Source organism: Microcaecilia unicolor, chromosome 6 (assembly GCF_901765095.1).
Source record: "Microcaecilia unicolor chromosome 6, aMicUni1.1, whole genome shotgun sequence".
Lineage (NCBI taxonomy): Eukaryota > Metazoa > Chordata > Amphibia > Gymnophiona > Siphonopidae > Microcaecilia > Microcaecilia unicolor.
Genome location: NC_044036.1, coordinates 158,615,278 through 158,621,572, shown reverse-complemented (window position 1 = coordinate 158,621,572; position 6,295 = coordinate 158,615,278).

Sequence of the window (6,295 nt, the reverse complement as noted above, 5' to 3'; positions counted from 1 at the left end):
TGCCACATGAACTTTATCTTACCACAACATCACTTTGTATTTGTTTACACTGGAGTCTGTAACGCCTCTCAGGTACTATGTAAGCCACATTGCGCCTACAAATTGGTGGGAAAATGTGGGATATAAATGTAACAAATAAATAAATATTCTACACACATACATCAAGTAAACAAAATGGTCCATTTAAATCTCTCACTCTCTTAACTTTCTTTGGCACATGTATCTAGAAGCCCTTTCATGATCTGTAAGATGGTGCTGGAGTCTGACATAAGCAATGTACTGAAAACATTGACTAAAATTCTGATGGTCTTTAAAAATGTAATTATTGTGAGCAGTAAAGAGCATCATTTTGCATAAGTCAAATATGAAGTGTCACTTGATCCCATGAATGCTGTAGTATTCTATAACTTTAAGTACACAAATGGGGCTTAATTTTAGGCACCCTGTTATAGAATGAGGAGGTAAGTGTGAAACTGGTATTGTGGATGTCCCTCAAGGGGCTTTGCTCAGCGATATGGAAACAGAACCCACAAGGATAGTGTCAATACTGGATCTGGTACTCACAAACAGAGACAGTGTATCAGTGTATCCGAGGGATTGGAGAACGGCAGAGGTGGTCCCTCTTCACAAAAGTGGTGATAGGGAAGAAGCTGGAAACTACAGGCCGGTAAGCCTCACTTCGGTTATTGGAAAAGTAATGGAAGCGATGCTGAAGGAAAGGATAGTGAATTTCCTGGAAGCCAATAAGTTGCAAGATCCGAGACAACATGGTTTTACCAAAGGGAAATCGTGCGAAACGAATCTCATTGAATTCTTTGATTGGGTGACAGGAGAATTGAATCAGAGATGAGCTATGGACGTAATCTACTTAGATTTCAGCAAAGCTTTTGACACGGTTCCCCACAGGAGGCTCTTAAATAAACTGGATGGGCTGAAGATAGGACCCGAAGTGGTGAACTGGATTAGGAACTGGTTGACGGACAGATGACAGAGGGTGGTGGTGAATGGAATTTGCTCGGAGGAGGGAAAGGTGAGTAGTGGTGTTCCTCAAGGATCGGTGCTGGGACCGATTCTGTTCAATATATTTGTGAGTGACATTGCCGAAGGGTTAGAAGGTAAAGTTTGCCTATTTGCGGATGATACTAAGATCTGTAATAGAGTGGACACCCGGGAGGGAGTGGAAAACATGAAAAAGGATCTGAGGAAGCTAGAAGAATGGTCTAAGGTTTGGCAATTAAAATTCAACGCAAAGAAATGAAAAGTGATGCACTTAGGGAATAGAAATCCTCGGGAGACGTATGTGTTAGGCAGGGAGAGTCTGATAGGAACGGACGGGGAGAGGGATCTTGGGGTGATAGTATCTGAGGATCTGAAGGCGACGAAACAGTGTGAAAAGGCGGTGGCCGTAGCTAGAAGGTTGTTAGGCTGTATAGAGAGAGGTGTGACAAGCAGAAGAAAGGGGGTGTTGATGCCCCTGTATAAGTCATTGGTGAGGCCCCACCTGGAGTATTGTGTTCAGTTTTGGAGGCCGTACCTTGCGAAGGATGTAAAAAGAATTGAAGCGGTGCAAAGAAAAGCTATGAGAATGGTATAGGATTTGCGTTACAAGATGTATGAGGAGAGACTTGATGACCTGAACATGTATACTCTGGAAGAAAGGAGAAACAGGGGTGCTATGATACAGACGTTCAAATATTTGAAAAGTATTAATCCGCAAACAAACCTTTTCCGGAGATGCAAAGGAGGTAGAACGAGAGGACATGACTGGGCAGACTTACACGGTCTGTGCCCTGAAAAGGACAGGTACAAATCAAGGTAAGGTATACACAAAAAGTAGCACATATGAGTTTATCTTGTTGGGCAGACTGGATGGACCATGCAGGTCTTTTTCTGCCGTCATCTACTATGTTACTATGTTCAGACAGGTACACACTTAAATATAAGGTTGATGAAAAATATGTATGCAGCTCACTATGAAAGAGATTTTTTAAATCTCTTGTGTTAGCAAGAATGGATAATCCAGCACACTTGTACTCTGCTACCATCTACTGTAATAAAAGAATATGATGTGTATTTTTTAAGATGGAATCGAGAAATTGAAAGGAACCTACATTAAAGGTTGTAAAAACTGTACAAATGTAACAAAAATATTGCAGAAAATATTCTGAGTTCATACCCAGAATTGACTACATTTGCAATAATTGTCCTATTTACATGTTTTGAGGGTTTAGTGAAAACCAGCTTACCATGGTGCCTGTGACCTTTACTTGGCTTATTACTGACGAGATCTGCAAATGCCATCTGTAGTTATCTTCCATGGTAGTCCTCCATCTAGGTACTAGCCAGATCTGACCCTACCTTGCTTCTGGGACCTTACAAGCTTAGCCTCACCCAGACTAGTACTGGTTGCGTTGATGGCAAACCTAAAATGGTCACATTGTGGAATATTTTGACTGAGACACAAACACATGTATTTATTTTAGGCATTTTTAAAACACCCTCAACTAAGCTACTTTACAACACATTACTCTACATACAAGTAAACTAATACTCCGGTCATACAGATTATTCCAGAGGCAGGTTCTACCTACCAAGGAGCCTCTTCCAGTTTTGTGTTTCAGCTTTACATGAGGCTTGTGCAAGTTCACCCTATCATATGTGCCTGATGGGAACAACCAACATACACTTGTTACCCAGATATGGCTCTGATATTCAAATGCATTTATCAGATAATGGCAGCCATTATCCACATAATTCCCTTAGCTGGTGCTGGCCATGGACATTGAGTGGCACCAGGATAGGAATAAGACATAGGCAAACTAGGCATATGCCTAGATGCAACTGTTTAGGAAGGGACCTCTAGGATGATTGGAAAGAGGTAAGTCAACTGCTGGCAAAAACAAAACATTATAGGAGGTGGTATAGCCACAGTTGCCAGCAGAGATCTATTTTCCCTACATCCTGTGCATTGCCTTCCAATCAGCAGGAAGAGACAGTGAGCAGCACTTCTTATCTACTGCTTCCTCCTTCGCTGGTTGTTATCTACAGTCAGAACCACACAGTGCCCTTATGGGAGTTTTTATATTATGATGCGGGCCCAACAAGGACATTTGAGATCAGGAGACAGCATATCAAAAAGTTGAAGCCACTTAGTTTACTCTGCTCATTTTCAAAGCACTTAGCCTCCCAAAGTTCCATAGAAACCTATGGAACTTAGCCTCCCAAAGTGCTTTGAAAATATGCCTATCTATGTTTCCACTTCCCCACACAGCCGTCGATCTGCGTACACTCAAAACAAAGCAAACAAACCTATGAGCTGCTGTATCCACGTTGCCGTTCTTTATTGTTGGTAGCAATTTTATTTAATCTCTTATATTTTCAAACATGCCAGCTTGTGCAGCATACGCATGTTCACAGAGGAAATATAATATTGTAACATAGTAAATGAAGACAGATAAAGACCTGTATGGTCCATCCGGTCTGCCCAACAAGATAAACTCATTTACATGGTATGTGATTCTTTATATGTATACCTGAGTTTGATTTGTCCTTGCCATTCTCAGGGCACAGACCGTAGAAGTCTGCCCAGCACTGTTCTTGTACTAAGTTCTGAAGCTAACATCGAAGCCCCTTAAAGTTTACACTCCAGTCCATCCCTATCTATTCAGTCAAGATCAGGGTGTAGACCTTAGCAGTCTGCCCAGCTCCCATTTTGTTTCCCAATTACCGGCATTGCCACCCAATCTCCACTAAGATTCCACGGAATCATTCCTTCTAAACAGGATTCCTTTGTGTTTATCCCATGCATGTTTGAATTCCATTACCATTTTCATCTCCACCACCTCCTGCGGAATAACTTTTCATAGGTAGAGTAGTAATTTGTTTTAAATCGTAATCAGTGTGCCATTTGGAGGGGCTGGTTATAGGGACACCCTAGCATGTGTTATATTCGTAAAGAGATTTTTTTTCTCCTGGCAAAGGGCCATTAAAACAGACATCATGGTATGAAAATCAGGTGCTCAACATTATTCTGAGTTTCTATCTATTTGTTTATGACATTTTTTAAATCCCACATTAAACGAAATCTGGGAGCATTTAAAATATATATTTTTTTCCTGTGCCTAGATCAAAAGAGAACGATGGTTTGTGGGAACTTGCTCCTTTTGTTTTGTGGAATGCAGTGGTATATTATAAAAATGCACTTAATATTGTTTATTACTACTATTAGTAAGTTTTGGATGTTACTGAATTCTATTATTCTGTCTCACTGTTGTTCCAGTTTTGGCACAATATAAGTCATCACGACAAAATATAAGAAAACCAATGGACTGCACTAGGGGCTTATGGCCATTTAGTTATGTTTAAACAAATGAGAGATCTGCATGACAAAAATATTTATTTTTATACTATTTTGACTTATGAAAACCTCTTGTCCCTGAAACATGCTCAAAACACAATAATCCAATTGTACAAAAGAGATGAGGTGAAGATGTGATTCCATGTGTGAAAGGAGGTTAACCTTTTTTTACTTCCAATCTTTATAACACCAGGCTTCCCAAAGCAGATTACAATAGTTAAGATGAAGGATGAACCCATCAGTAAACAGGATATCTTCACTGATATTTAGCCATGTATTACTGTATTGCACAGAAAAGGGTAGAAAATGAACACAAAATACAGCCTTTATTAGTGCTGTTTCCACCAGCTACAATAATTTTTGAAGCTGTTTTAGTGATAATTCAGTTTTGATTTCACGATATTATATCTACAAATAAATAAAAAAGCGAGGGAGATCACGTGATGAGCTGAGTGGAGCAGACGTGCAGTAGCTCCTCTCTCGGACCCTGCCTCCCCTCGGACACAACACACTGCTTGCCGGGCGATAGTGAACCGCGAAAAACACATAAAGCAGCAAGTTAGCTTATATGGACCCTTTTGTTATAAAAATTGAAGCGGGGATGCCAGCGAAAAGCGTCAAGAAAGACGCGGAGAAGCCGTGGGGGATGGATCCCAAAATGGCGCCGAGCCCCGGGCCAAGCCCGAAAGAGGTAACTTTCACAGAACAACAACTAGTACAATTAACCGAAGCGGTAAAGTCGGCATTACAGCCTCAATTACAGCAGCTCTCTAATCAGCTCACCTCGATGGAAACGCGTTTGGATGACACTACCCGTCGAACGGGAGAGTTAGAGCACAGAGTGTCGGCCATAGAAGACGGCGAGGTTGGGCAAGTTAAACAGCTGGAAGAGCTTAAAAAGTTAGTGCACCTGCAATCTCAACAGATTGATGAGTTGGAGAATCGTTCGCGACGTGATAATTTACGCTTGGTAGGCATTCCAGAAACAATTCCGGAGCACATGTTACAATCAGTACTGGAAAAATGGCTGTCTGAAGAAATGGCGCTTTCAGATAATACAGAATCCTTGTGCCTGGAAAGGGCCCACAGATTAGGGCGCAAGCCGGAACAAAATCAAAGGCCAAGAGTGGTGATTGTAAAGGTGCACAATTTTGTGCACAAGATGGAGATCCTGAGAGGGGCTCGGCTGAAGCGCGATAAGCTGTTTTATAACGGCAGCTCCGTCAAGATATTTCAGGATTTTTCACTATGCTTACAGGAGAAGCGACGGGCATTCCAGCCAGTCTGTAAAACTCTAGCAGAAAGTCAAAAGAAATTTGCCTTAATCTATCCAGCGACATTAAAACTCCAACACCAGGGGAAATGGCATCTCTTTAAAACACCGCAAGAGGCCACAAAATTTATTGCTGGACTGGATCCGACATGAGAGACAAGAGAAGGCTTCTAAGAAGCAGAGAACATTCAATGAGGTCTAAGTTCAAGTGTATGATTATGACAAGTTAAAGTGGTTGTGTGTTGTACTTTATATGCAGAGATGCTTATGTAATTTATGATGAAAGGAACAGTAGGTGGTGGGATTGATATGATATGATAACGTGTGTGTGTTTGGGGGGGGGGTTCAAATCTCATCTGATCTCCGTTGGGTGAATAAGGATGGGAGTTAAGTTGTTTTGGGTTGTAACAGGGGGGGTTGGGGGGGGGGGGGGGTTAGGAGAGGGAGGAAAGGGGGAATAATGGCAATGTTGGGAAGAAGGGAAGAAGGTGATAAATGTTTGTGTAATCCACAATGCAAAAGCGATCAGAGAAAAAAGCGGACTGGATGTGATAGGAGGGATGTCAGCTGGGGATCAGACTGGAGAATCTTGACATTTTGGATCTCTCGGGTGAGGCTGGGCGCCCGGGAGATGTGTTTGGAAGTAGCTAAAGACGACAAAGCTT